At 43.1% G+C, this 14,344-nt stretch overlaps 1 protein-coding gene across 7 annotated transcripts in view; it reads left to right on the top strand.

Annotated features, from left to right (window-relative positions):
• The window catches only part of PLCE1 (phospholipase C epsilon 1), a 1,649,974-nt gene that overhangs the window by 320,559 nt on the left and 1,315,071 nt on the right, over nucleotides 1–14,344 (top strand). The gene's annotated exons all lie outside the window — the stretch shown is intronic.

Genomic DNA, 14,344 nt, shown 5'->3' with positions numbered 1-14,344 from the left:
TTGCATGAGGGTGCACACAACGCACACCTTTTCCTTGTGGGTGGCTCTGATCTCCTGATGAACAGGTACACCAAATTATACTTGCATACAAAATGGTGAAAACTCTTAGTATGCAATATTTTAAGGCATATAGAAGGTATTGATTTTATTGATTTTCAAGCGAAAGTTGTATTTCATAGAATTAGAGATGTAGTCATGCTAGAAGGGTTGCACGTGGGCCATTATAAATTCAGTGAATGTCGATTTTACCACTGTCTATTATTCCTTACACGTTGTATTTTAAAACAAGCCCCTGTGAAAATATTTCTATCATAGCAGAAATCTCCAGAAATTTCGTTTATCTAAAAGAGCACCGAATAATTATATGTCCCCCTAATATATTCGGATCATCTGGGTTCATGAAAACTACAAGGGTGCACATTTTGTCTTGATTGTTCACTTTACTGTGCTGGGAAGTGTGCCTTTCTGTACTCTGCTTGGTATTTTTGTATCTACTCACAGTTACCTTTTTCCTGGTGGGCAAGAAGTACTTCAGAGATTTAATTTGAGGCTGATAGACAATGCCTGTTCTTTTTGCTTCCAAAGATGATGGTGGAAGAAACCCTGAGGTTGATGTACATATGTTTGGGCAGATCCTCACCCGTGTTGCTACCTATGAAAGACCTAAATGTACAATAAGGAGTGCATGGTTAGAAAGAGTTGGACGCACATTAAGCATCCTGTATGAAACTGTTGAATGTGTATATTCTGAACCATTGGTTGTACGAGTCCAGTTAACTCTGTCTTACATAGTCTTTTGATTTAACAACTATTGTATTTATTGTGCTGCTCAAAATGCCACTGTGTCCTACTGAGGCACATGCGAGTCATCTCTAATTGCCCTTGTAGATCTGACACTCATCAGTCTGACTTAACACCCACGGAGTTAACCTAAAAGATGCCGCCTTCTTTACTCCATGTTTATTTCTATGTATAAAGTACTGCCAGTCAAAAATTTAGTCCACAATGAAGGGCTGGTTTGGAATCCATGTACAATATTCTGAATAGCATTATTGACAATTAAAACTTCGTCTTCGTTGTCTACTACATGTCGCGTAGAAAACCCCGGTGAAAAAAACATCCAGTTAATCAGTTACACTTCTATAATTCTACATGTTACTGCTAAAGTTGTAAATCTAAAATAGACCCGAGCAATAGACGCAGAATTTTTAAGAACAACGTTGATAAAAGTGTTTTTTTTTAACCTCAAAGAACAGTAACAGAGCATCTTGCAATAATGTCAAAGGTTACCCGTATTTCTGTGTGTGGCAAAAGCACTTATCGCAGACCTACGTGTTCTGTGCTTATTATGTATGGATCTTGCTTTAAATTTTCTATTGATCTGCAGCCAGACCCAGAGTTTTGTATTCTGGAGGGTAAGATGTTCTCTGTCATGAAAACTTATCAAGATAATCCTAGAAGGTATACTATTGACAGCTAAACAATGTTGTGCTTCCTCTCTCCTAGTAAAAAAGTTTTAATTAGCTAAAGCTTTAAAGTCGTGGTCGTAATACTTTGTGTATGCCATGTTTTTTCAAGTATAGAGGTTCTAAAATAAAGTTGAGCTGAACAGCAGGGGCAAATCCATTCAGCGATTTAAAATCTCATTAAAAAGCATTGTGAATATAGAACCACTTGTTTTCTGTTGAAAACTGATTGTAGTAGGCTGTGGCCTAACGGCTAGAGCGGTCGACCTCGAAGCTGGGTAACCGGGTTCGAGTCTCTGCAGGGACGCTTAACATCCTGTGATTCTGGGCAAATCACTTAATCTCCTGGTGCCTAATAAAATGAATGTGTCCGTCTGTAACACAACTGGTGCTCATGTAAAGCGCTCTGGTACCTTCGGGTCGAGTTCGCAATAAATAAAACTCCTCAAAATATTGGCAATAAAGTCTAATTTGACCTATGCAATGAAGCAATAAATACCAAAAAGCACTTGGCCAGGCCTGACTTCCAGCTGTGGGTCTGTTGCTCTAGAGGTCTTTCTGCCTGCCTGTCCTTCAGCTCTAATTGGGTCTAGGTGTGAAAGGAGACACTGCTCCCCGATCTGAACATTGCCTGTGATCTATTCTACCCCCTGTGAGGTCCTCTTCTGCTTCTGGAGCCTCTTGGAAGAACATTTAATTACCTTCCTTCCTCCTATTCCTTTTCTTCCTCCCCCACTTGCTCCTGTGAAGTGGACTTCAGCATGCATACTTCCTCACAGACTCTTACAGCAAACTTTTTTCTCTTGGATTCCTTCATCACTTTTAGCCCTCTGTCCTTGCACATCTTTCTCAGCACTGGCATTCTGAGGATCTTGATGCTGCTCTGATCTACTCCCATCTTTGTAAAAATCACAGGTGCAAATATTGAGGGAAGGAATGAATTTAGTTAGAATCAATTTTTGATTGTAACTTAAATTGCTGAATGGTACTGTAAAACATAAGTAATGGATCCCACCTCTGAACACCAATGTAAAACATTGATTTTTATTTGGGTGGGGTAGGGAGGTATTACCCAAATAAAGGAACAGTCACAACCATTGTTATGGTGAAGCTTCAAAGTCAATAAATTGACCTGAGTTTAACCCACTGGTAGCTATGACACCAAGCAGACAGGCTTAACTTAGGGCAATGTGTAAAGTATTTATACAGTACGAAAACAGTGATAAAGTTGAATTGCAAAACAATAAAATTCCCAAACTGAATTAAAAAGGTAGAATAAACTTTAATAAACAAAACAACACCAAAACAACAAAGATCCAATAAAGGGAACCAGAGCGATTAATTTTTTAAGGTATTAAGTAGGACTAATACCAGGAAGCATAAAATGTCAATGATGATCAATGGTCCTGGTAGGCCAGGTCCTAGGTGCAATTTAACAATGACCGCAATAGAGCACAGGTCGGATATACCAATCAGGTTTGTCCTAGTCAAAGATGTGATGGTCTGACTTTAGTCCTTTAAATCACAACTCACCACAGTAGTACACTTCTTAAGCCCCCCAGGACCTCAGGGAAGGATCTTTGAGACTCCCAGCATGTCAAGCAGAGGCCAGTTCGCAGGGCCCAGTCCAGGTGCTACTGGTCAGCTGGGTAATTGCAGGAAATGGCCTCTTGTAGCTTTTTGTGTCCCGTAGCTTTAACAGGAGGTCAGCCGTATTGCAGTTGGAGTCCACTTCGTTGTACTGGGAAGAGGGCGAAAAGCAGTTCTAGTCTTCCAGACTCTTCTCAGGTCTCAAACAGCAGGTTACTTTCTCTGCCCCAGGTCTGTGATTGTTCTAAAGTGGGTGCCAAGAGGTGACATATTTTATGCCTGACACAAGCTTGTTGGTGGGAATAAATCCTGGACATGCAGTAACCAATTGGGCCAGCCTTATCCACTTAGGGCATTTTCTAGATGGTGAAATTCTTTGGCCCCACTCAACCTGGGCTCTGAGGGCTGGTGTGTGTTGGGGGGGGGGGGAGTGGACAATGGGAACCCTAGTGTCCCCCCACATCTAACATCAACATATAATTTGATGCAGCCAAAGTACCCCCAATAATCCCAGAAACTGAGGTTTGGTTTAACAAAGCAGGATTTTCCCGCAACTAGACAGTGGATACACAAGATTGTTTTAACATCCTGTCTTTGCCCTTTGAAGTGCATCCCGGGTTTTACATGGAAAACTACAGCAGACCTGTGAAGCAGGATTTGACTTGCAAGTAGAATTTGACTCTGCAGTGTCAAAAAAGGATGCTCGCAGCCCCACCTTGCATATTCTGCCAGGTTTAGAGGAGCCATCACTGCCCATTCAGGTCAGCCAGTTGTTTGCTCCAGGGAAGCATTTCACACTCATTTGCACCTATTCAATTGCTAATTACTGGCTGCCATAAGTCCGAGAACAAATGAAAATGGCATCCAGATGCTTTAAAAGGCAAGGAAGTGGTAATTTTCTCAAAGTACCTTTTCCTTTTTAGTTATTACAAATCTGATTTCATCATTGAATTGTATTTTTTTAACAGCAATTAAGGTACTTGTTTAATTATTTGTATATCTGTTTATTAAATGTAATAATGCAACCCAGTCTTTTCCTATGGAACAGCCAGCCTTCGTACAGTAAAATAGCTTTTGGCGTTTTTCCATGTAAGGAAGGACCTGTTTAACATTAAGTTCCCATCTGTCCTACTTTTAAATATCATGCACCCTGCCTTCTGGGCGATAAGGCCTACACATCACATGGGTGACCTAAACATTTGAAAGGAAGGTTATGATTTGTCAAAAACAGTTATTTTGACGGGTTGTATTTGCAGTTTAAAACTGCACCAGCTAGATACTAATCTTACGCCTGCACTCATGTGTTCATTGTTACATTGTGGGTGGCACAGTGAGTGCTGCAGACAACTAGTGACAGTTAACGTACAGGTCCTGGGTACTTTTTGTACCATATGCTAGATACTTTAAGGAAAGGTAAATATGTCAATTAGGGGTATACCAGTTTCACCATGCTGAAAGGAGGTAGCATAGGTATTAGCACTGGTTAGCAGGGGTAAAGTGCACAGAGTTCTTTCTACTACAAGCAAAACTGCAGGTTCCAGCAAAAGGTTAGGTTCCAGAAAAAGGTTAAAAATCCAGGGTGACCCTGCAAAAAGGACACATTTCCTACAGTCATGTTTTCTGCAGAATGTATTTCTCTATACAGAATGTTTGGCTAGACTCATCTGAGATATTATATTTGCCCGAAGCCTTGCTTCATCTGTATATGTTCTACTGCTTGCAGCACAGAGACAAAAGTTGGATCAAGATGAGTGCCTTCTGGTGAATCTGGCACTCCTAGGCATTGTCGTCCTCTTCTTACTTTATTATTGTGTTTATTTTTTGTATTTGGTATAGCTGAGCCACAACTCCAGGAAGTTTCTGAAACACGAGGCTCCGTAGATCGAACAGAACAATGTATGGGGCTGGTTAGACCAGATTACAGAAGCCAACATATACTAGGGAGGGTTGGGATAGTAGTAGTCACCACTCTGTGCAGCTGTTTGTTTCCATGTTTTAATTATACTCTTTTTTTAATTTCAAGCTTAACGATCCTATTTCCTTTGCATCACAGCCCATGCCTGTCCACTTCAACAGCTCCTGAAACGAACTGCATGCTTATTGGAGGGGTGTTACTGACCTTGCAGGAGCGTACAGCGCGTGGTACTGAGAAAAAACTCAGTAACACTGACTAAAAACGTAGGCAATTTTCTGTCCTACCACTTGAAGTGCAAAGTATCTTACAAGTTCCGTATGATCTTTAAAAATATTGTAACTTTTCCAGCCAATTCTTCTAGCATTAAAGTATCGATTCCACGAGGAGCCTACCTGTCACTGTACTTGCTAGTCTCTACTGTGGCGATTATTTTGTTAACTCTTCCTTTATTGTACATTGTGTCTTTTTCTTTTTGGTTTGCAGTTTAATATTTGCTGGTCTTCTTCGTTTTTATGCACAGAACCTTTACAAACTTCACTCCAATTGTCTTTCCGTTTTCCAAAATGCACCGATTTGAATGTAAATTTCATCACCTATGTCTTTTTTACATTTTTCATTTTGTCAAGTTGTCTTTTTTTCTCCATTTTCTTTGTTCTCTTCCTGCTCGCTTTCCATTTTCTTTCCTTTCCCTGGTTACTCTTTCTGTCCCTCTATCTTTCCCTTCCTTATGCCCTCTTTATTTTTCTATATATTGTGCCACCAACTATGCTCTCCTCTAGCTGTCTCTCTCTTCAAAATATCCTGGAAAAAGTATCGTCTCGAGTTAGTAGTGTTTGAACCTTTTTCAATATGTCTGTTCGTGCCTGTCACTTGGCTGTCTGTTTTGGGATAGCATGGGATCAGAGAGTTGGAATACTCAGGGAGGCTTGTCGGATCCAGAAGATTGTGCAGACATGCTAAGGCAGCAGTGGCCATGGCCGCACCAGTTGCCAGTTCCACAGGATATTTTCTGGACATCTACATAAAATAGTTCAGTATGGTTTCCTGTCACGTACTTGTTGGTTGTCCTAAAATCCTGGCATGAGTACTTGCCATGTGTGCCAGCGTCGGGCACCCCTGCTGTAAAGTAGCTAGATGAAATGTCTGCAGCCGTCTGGCAGCCTGCCATGCCTGTTGAGGTCTTGATTTGAGATTATGAAGGTTGAACAATTTCCTGGAGCTGAATTTGATGAGCTGTTTGCTTGCAGCTGATTTACTCGGTCTCTTTATTTGTTAAACAAGCAGAATGGCAGTTTGAGCTGAATTTCAGAGTGTTTACATTGCGAAATATCTTAATGTATAAAATTACTGAAGTAAAACACACACACCTTACCACACAGTGTGTGCGAAGTGTTTTACATTCAGAACAATATATATTGCAAATGTTGCTGTACAGCAGCGATGGAAGCATGGTGTAGGTGAATTGTACAGAACAGTTTCTTAAAAATAGTTTTGAAAGATGAGGTCTTTGAGGCATTTCTAGGAACCATCTGGTATGGAATTCCTGGTTCTAAGAGCACAGTGGGAAAAGGCTGGTTTTAAAGTTATGTATTTTTTGCTTTCCAAATGTCGATAAAAAAGTTTTAATCTCCTTCTTAAACGAACGTAATCTCCTGTAACAATTTCAGTTCTGAAAAAGGACTGCCTTTAATAGTTGCTCTAGCTTGCAAACTTTTAAAGATCCCCTTCAGGTCAGAAATTGACCTAGGTATATTTTTCAGCTACTTCATTATAAGAATCATTCTGTTTCTATGTTTTCGCACGGATCCTGAACACAGAAGAAGTGTTTTTGCGAGTATTCTACTAAATAATTAAATATTAATTTTATCTGGCATTTTAAGTTAGGCATTCTCATTATCAAGGCAATAGAAATGCACTGTACCGTTAATTTGCAGGTTTTGTCGCTCGCTGCAATGGCTGGAGGGTCAGTAAGGAATCTGTTTTAAAGGTAATGTTTTAGGCACAATGTCCCTGCTATAGAAATAGAGGCACTGACTCGCACACAAACAGCTTCCTTCAAACTCATTGCACTCAGGTTAGCGATCCCTGTGGAAGGCCGAGGGCTGATTGCGCCAGTCAGAATGCTGGCACTAAAAACTGTTATTTGGCTATTGTGTGTGGTGTCTGTGTTATATTTATTTATTTTGATACACACATCCTAGTGGAATTATTATATTTCGTTTCTGCTTTAGTATTCTCTTTAGATGAAAAGCAATAAAACGTTCAATAGCAAATATTGGAAAGTCTCTTTCTGACAAGCAGAAGAAGACAAGTAGATGCCAGGCACTGTAGGGCAGCTACAAGTAGATCCCTGTAAGAACCCCTTTCCGAGGGCCACGAGGCACACAGGAGCTATGGGCCCAAACGTGGGAGCTGTGGCCTTTTACTCCTGATGTCCCTGGGCCTGACTTACTATGGATCCTGAGCAAGTGGGCCAAGTACCCCTTCTGCACTTGACTCTCAGTAATAGCATGGTCGCAGCAGTTCAAGGCTCCTCAGGAGAAGATGGATACAGGATAGTGAACATAAGGTCATAACTCAAAATGCGCACAGTGGCAACAATAAATCATTGTCCAGCTAAATACTCACTTTTATAAAAAGAGGGAAGTATTTTTTATTTCCACCGCTCACCAACACAAAGGAAAAATACAACATTCACAGGACTCTAGTGTCTCTTTGGCAGTTCCCTGTCCCACTCCCCCGCTCAAGCAATAGTGGTTATTCCCCATTTACTTTCGGTAATATCCAGGGTATTCCCCAAGAGTAGTCCTAGCCTCAAGGGCCCACTTTGACTCTAATTTAAAGTCAACAATGTTATAGCTCCTCCGCTCTAACTAGCAGGAGGTCCCCCCGGGACTGACATGTCCAAAATCAGTCTTACCTGCATTGGCCGTCGTAAACCATCCAGCGTTCCTGAATGCCCCTGCCACTTAGACCGGCAGCAGCTGAATTAGCGACAGACGATTCCGTGTGGCCGCACTCAGCGGATGTAGAGTTCCTCGCACACCGTTGCTATCCCGAAGCAACTAGAGGCTCTTTGCGGTTCCTACTGGGGGGTAAATATACAATCCATCTCCCAGTGGGGTTGTTTTGATGATCATGACGCAAGTCCCTCACCTGGGAGTTGGTGCGCAGGTGGTCCTACAGCATCTTAATTTTCCCGGCAGGGCTTGCAGAGCAGGTCGCAGCTTTGGGTGCTCCCAGTGACCCCCTACGGCATGCGAAGTCACTGTGTCCTCACAGCACACAGGCTCCTGCCTGATCATCACAGTGATGTCCTTGGCAGTGGCCCATCTTAATTTACAGGGTCGTAGACCACTACAGCCCTTACCACAATGCAGTTTTTTCACGGTGGCCCCTCCTGGCATTTCGGGTTGTCAGCGGGGCACTGCACGCAGGCTCTTTTGGCCTGGTCCATTCAGTCTGACACATTGCTCAGTTCACAGCGGCCCTCCTCTGTTATACAGGGGTTGCTGTTTTGTCCTGAACTTGGGCGATGACCCAATAGCTGCAGCAGCCATCTCTTCACATCTCACAAAGAGAGTCCACTTGGCTGGGCTCCCGCTGGACCTCGCTCCCTTAAATGCTTTTCACTTCCTCACAGGGCACACTTGTCTTGGCAAGCAGGCAGGGGCAGTTGCTGCAGACTCCAGGGCAGGTGTTTTTGAATTCCTTGGGTGATGTCCCTTCATCCAGCGGGTAGACTCGGACGGCTTGCTGCCCGTCCTGGTCACAGGCAGAAGTTTTGCAGAGCTTCCCTACTCACACAGTATTTCTGGCCACCTGGCAGATGACAATTTCTGGGGTCTCAAACTCCCCTTCCTATAGTCCATTTCCAGACACCAAATGTGATTTAGTTTGAAGATTTATGTTGGGGGTCTGCTTCTTTTAAAGTGTCCACTCCTCTGCTCTTGCTTCTTTTGAAAAGCAGCCTGTCACAGCAGGAGTGACTCCAAAGCTGAGAGCCTCACAACACAGGCCATGGGAGTGACAAGAGTTCACACCTAGATGTCAGCCAGAGTGATGTGTAGCAAATAGCCCAGGGCCTCAGCCCTACTCTTTGATTTCTATCAGCCCTATCTCCTTCCTAAGATGAACCCAGGCCCCTTCCTTGCGACCTTTCACTGATTCAAAGAGAACACCCTTTGAAGTGTACAGGGGACTCTTTTGCCCTGTCCAGTTTATGTTCCATCCAGTTTACAGAATGCCTCAATACCGAAATCTGTCTGGGGGAAGTTTTCTACCCATGTCCCACTATGGAGGCCTGGGTCTCTCAAAATGGAACCTAGGACCCTCCCTGTATTGTTCTATCCACAAATGCATTCACCCAGTGCATGTATAGAAGTTACAAACACACTGCAAAGCATTGTATCCTTCATGTGATGTAACATACATAGACACACATACAGCCAGCCAGCACATACATTTAACATGCATGCACTGCATCCTTCATGTACTGTACCACTCAGGCACACATACATCCAGCACATACATTTAACCTGCATACACTGCACAACACTAAATCCTTCATGTATTGCATATTTCCCAGGCACACATTCACCCAGCTCAGATACACCACTCCTGTGCTGCTCAGTACTTCACAGCAAACCAATGTAGGCCAAGGGTGAGTTAAGAACACAGTAGCAGAACTTTAAAAATGGCCTTTAGGCCTCACTCCGGTGACCCCAGTTAAAAAGACCTGTGCATTCCTACAGGTCACTACACAAAATGCTGCCACCACTGCACCTGTGCTGCTCAACTCCTGGTGAAGGCAGTAGCCTTTCACTACTCTGAGGGTAGAGATTTGATCCCCCTCCTGGTCCAACAAGACTGCAGCCCGTGAGACAGGCCTCTGTTATGGCGCACACACATGATCTGTGTTTGCCTATGACAACAAAAATCAGCATTAAGGATCCCAACATCAGTACAGTTGGGCTCCCAGGGCAGGGGGTGCACAATCATTACCATGCAGAGAAGTTTTCCATCCCAACAATCTCAAAATAGCCATTGGTTCCAAGTAGAGTGTGTGGAAGTAGTAAAGTATGGCCAGGAAAGTTTGTTTGCATCTGTGATTACTTGTTTAAATGGAAATCTAAAATATTGTGGGACAGAGGAAGATGGACTGGTCAGAACCTCTTACTGACATTTTGTGTAGTATCAGCCTGTTGCATCAGGGGTCGTTCAAAAGCCCTTTCAGATTATGTAGCCTACTTACAGAGCCAGGTCTACCAGTAGGTCATGCACATCACAATTTGGCGGGAGAGCAGAGTGCCTGTATCACAGGTGAACTAGGTTTAGTTCTCAAATGTTAACGTGTTCATCGAAAGGTTCTTTTTTTTATGCACGTCTCTCTTGAGAATGAATCTAGCTTCCCCATTTCCCGAGCATCATCTCTTCTTCTCAAAATATGTGGGAAACGTACAGGAATAGGTATTCCTAGTTCATGCCTGAGATCCTTGTGGGCCTTAGCACCCATTTTTCGAACAAACACATCAAGCACTGATGGATCCAATTGGTCTCACCTTTTTACAGGTAAATGTATCTCTCCATTGATTGTAGACTTTTTTTGTGGTTGTGTGGAGGTGTAAGTGGGTGAATGCAAGAGGAGTCATTGGATAGATGAGTCAGTAAGGGGCATGGGTGAGTGTGTGCATTGATGGTTGAATCTGCGAATGCATGGATTTTTAAAAAAATGTTTATTATATAAACACACAAATACACTGCCTTTTGCCTACAACCCGGAGGCTGGCGGCTAGTTCGTCAGAGTCGTTGTACACAGCTTATTGCCAACAACCACAGGGGCAGGCAGCGAGATGATCCTGGCGTTAGTACATATCGGCAGTCATTCTATTTAAACATGGTCCAACTATAGACCTGATGTGAAATAAAGATAAAAACAATACCCCTAGAACATCCCCCCTATTCGATCCCAAGTCCATAGTGTGTTGACAGTATGTGGTTATGGTCTAGTGCCCTCTTTTACCCAAGTGTGAATGCCATGTGTGAACAGTGCAGGGTTCCTACCGTCGGTCCAATTAGGTGTGTCAACTCTCATGAGCAGTTCATGAACTATGCTATGGCCTGTGTGTCAATGAATGTGATAGACATGTAATCTGATCCTCCCAACCTCAACCAGTCTGCGAAAGGAGCCCAAATGTCCAGAGGCCTGGATGTGCTAGGCATCTGTTCCCAGAATAGCGTTAATTGATCTTTACAGTATACAACTGCCCTTATCCAGCCTGCTATTGAGGGTGGTCTCTGATTCCTCCAGTGTACTGCCACCTGCCTCTTGGCCATCAGTAGCAACATTGCAACAAATCTGCGGTGGAATGTCCCGTACATAGCCCAAAAGAGCCAACAGCAGAGACTCCGCCACCTCAACCCCGGTAATGGTGCTAATGTGTCTGAGTTCATCTGACCAAAAACTGGAAATGGGAGAACAATACCAAGCCATATGTGTAAACGTGGCATCATGTGTTCCACACCGCCAGCACCGCGCATCTGCCTGTACTCCCATCCTGCGCATCTGTAATGGGGTTCGATAAAGACGGTGTAGGTAATTGAAATGGATAAGCCTGAGTCGGTAATTGGGTGAAAGGTATTCAAGTTGAGTACAGCATTAAGTGTTGAGGCTTCTGCCATCTATTTTGGCGATTCTGGTACAGATGAAGTCGAGGAGCCACTCCTAATTAAAATGGGTGAGCTACTCAAACTTCATCTCTCCCCGCTAGAGGTTAGACTGTCCCATATAGAAAAACAGCTAGCTGATTTATGTGCTCTTACTAAAAATGCACCCACTAAATCGGCACCAAAAAGTGGGGTAAATAAACTTAACCAATCAATTAAACCAAAACAGATCAAACCTGTGGGGCCCCCGGTTAAAATTATATGTACCCCAGCGGTCCCTGTAAAATCGAAAACCCCCATAGATAAAGAGAATAATAAGGGAGATAATATTAAAGCCCCTTGTTTACATCCCAGCAACAAAGAAAAACAATGTGGGGCTCAGTCTGTACCGCCTATCCGAGAGCAGAACAGGGGAGGAGGAGCTGGTGGACTTACTCTGAATTTACCGCCTGAGTCAACTCCCTATGTGTTGGTTATGATGGGGGTCCCAAAGTTGACGGACCATATGGAGGAATCGAACTGGTCATTGAAAAATAAGGTCCTACACTGGATGAATAGTAACAGACCGCTCCCGCCAAACAGATTCAGCAAGATTTTAATGGTGCGCCGGGTACATTGGATAGGGAAGGAGAGAAAAACCATCCCGGGCGATTGTATTGTGGTAAATTTCGAGGACCCATACATGGTTGACCATATTTGCTCTTGGAACATGCAAGGCGGATCTGAAGGCATTGATATCAAATGCCTTTCTTTCTTCTACCCCCCTAAATGGGGTTCTGGCCCTGATTACGATGCTTAAGATGGAAACTGGCGGAGAGTAGGTCGACGAGACTGGGGGGTTGGTTGGGGGGATTTGGGTGGTAACTTTAACCTCAATAGGGATTTAGCCTTTAGAGGTACCTGGAGAGGTTTCCAGACTGCCAATAGATTTGATTGTCTGGAAATGGTTGACTGACTGCCCCCGGCCTCTCAGGGCAAGGTTACTTATTTGACAGTAAACCCTACCATTTCATGTCCTATAGTAAACAAGAAATCTAGGCCAGGCACTCCTGCTAACATTCATTCAGAGATAGCTAATTTGAGTAGTCCAACTCGAAGTGAGTTACCTGTTATGAATGCGGGGGCTGATGATTTTAGAGTAGTCCCTACAGCAAACGAGAAACTTAGGCCAGGCACTTCAGTTAACATTCATTCCGAGATGGCTAATCTGAGTAGTTCAACTCGAAGTGAGTTACCTGTTACGAATGCGGGGGTTGATGATGTTAGAGTAGTCCATACATCCAGCCCAGGTGTTTTTCCAACCCCTATCATACAAGAGGCAGGGACAACACGGCATGCACAAAGGGTTAGGATGGGCCTACTATCATGGAATGTAGCGGTCTGTCAAATAAAATTAAGGACCCAACATTCCTGGAATTTGTAGACAAGTTTGATGTAATCTGCCTACAGGAATGTTGGGAGAAAGCTGAGATACATTTAGAGGGTTACCGCACACACTTTTTAGCAGCACAACCCAACAATAGAGGCAGATGTTCTGGGGGGCTATGTACTTTTATATCCTATAAAATTAATTTAACTACCAACTGCCTAAATAAAGGGGCTCTCTTTATTACCAGGTTCTTTCTTTAAGGCTGGGTGAAAACCTCCCTATTATTTTGATTAATTTGTACAACAATATCCCAAAGGCCCACCAACACAGGGCCTTAGATGAATTAAACGATGCCATATGTAGGGGTCTAGGATCTGAACAGAAAGAACGATATATCATAGTGACGGGGGATTTTAATTGCCATTTATGCCCACATAGTGATACAAAGATTTGCGGTATGGTGAATCTTAAGGACGATCCCTGTACACATTTTGAGCACTCTGTGCTCGGTAACTTACTTAACCATTTATTATATGATTGGGACTTAGGTTTTGCAAACGAATTATGCAACCCACAGATTGATTTCCAACCCACCTTTGTTGGGCGTGGGTCACGGCCTTTAATCGATTATACACTGGTTTCTACAAGCTATCATCGTAGTGTTCTTTCATTTAATACTGAACACATTGCCCTCAGTGACCACTTTCCAAATAGTACAATCCTTGAAATAGGACGGTGTGACAGGAAAGGGCCTAAAGTAGCTGAAAATATATATTTTCATGGGATTTCCTTGGCCAGAACCAATGGCTATGTAATCAAATGGAACAAGGTAAATCCGATTAATTTTTTAAAGAACCTAGTAGAGGGAAAGTTAGCAGATTTTATGATTTGCTTAGAGGAGAATCCCAATCCTACTAAGGTCATTGCAGCTTTTCACAAGATCTCTGCTCACATTAATAGTAAATTGACTGGTTCATCACGAAAAGGGGGGAAAAGTAAAGCTGAGGGCTGGTTTAACCATGAGTGCACAAAAGCACATTCTCACCTGATCCAAACCCTAAAAAAGGTACCTAGAAATGTGCTAGATATTAGAGCAGCTAGGGCTTCTTATAAGGTTGCACTACAAAAACGGAGGAAGGACCTGAAGCAGGCAGCATGGGGAGCCTTAATTAAGGCGAGTGCTCTAAATGATATTACCACATTTTGGAAGGCGGTCAATGCCCAGTTTTTTGTTGAAAAGAATTCTGATCAGGTAGAGATCGCTATAGAGGAAGATGTCTGGGTTAAACATTTTACTGAGTTATACAACCAAGATGCTCGGCCCGGATTAAAGAGCCC

Source organism: Lissotriton vulgaris, chromosome 5 (genome assembly GCF_964263255.1).
Source record: "Lissotriton vulgaris chromosome 5, aLisVul1.2, whole genome shotgun sequence".
Taxonomy (NCBI): Eukaryota; Metazoa; Chordata; class Amphibia; order Caudata; family Salamandridae; genus Lissotriton; species Lissotriton vulgaris.
Note: the sequence above shows the minus strand (reverse complement) of the source record. Positions and strands in the feature narration are given on the sequence as shown.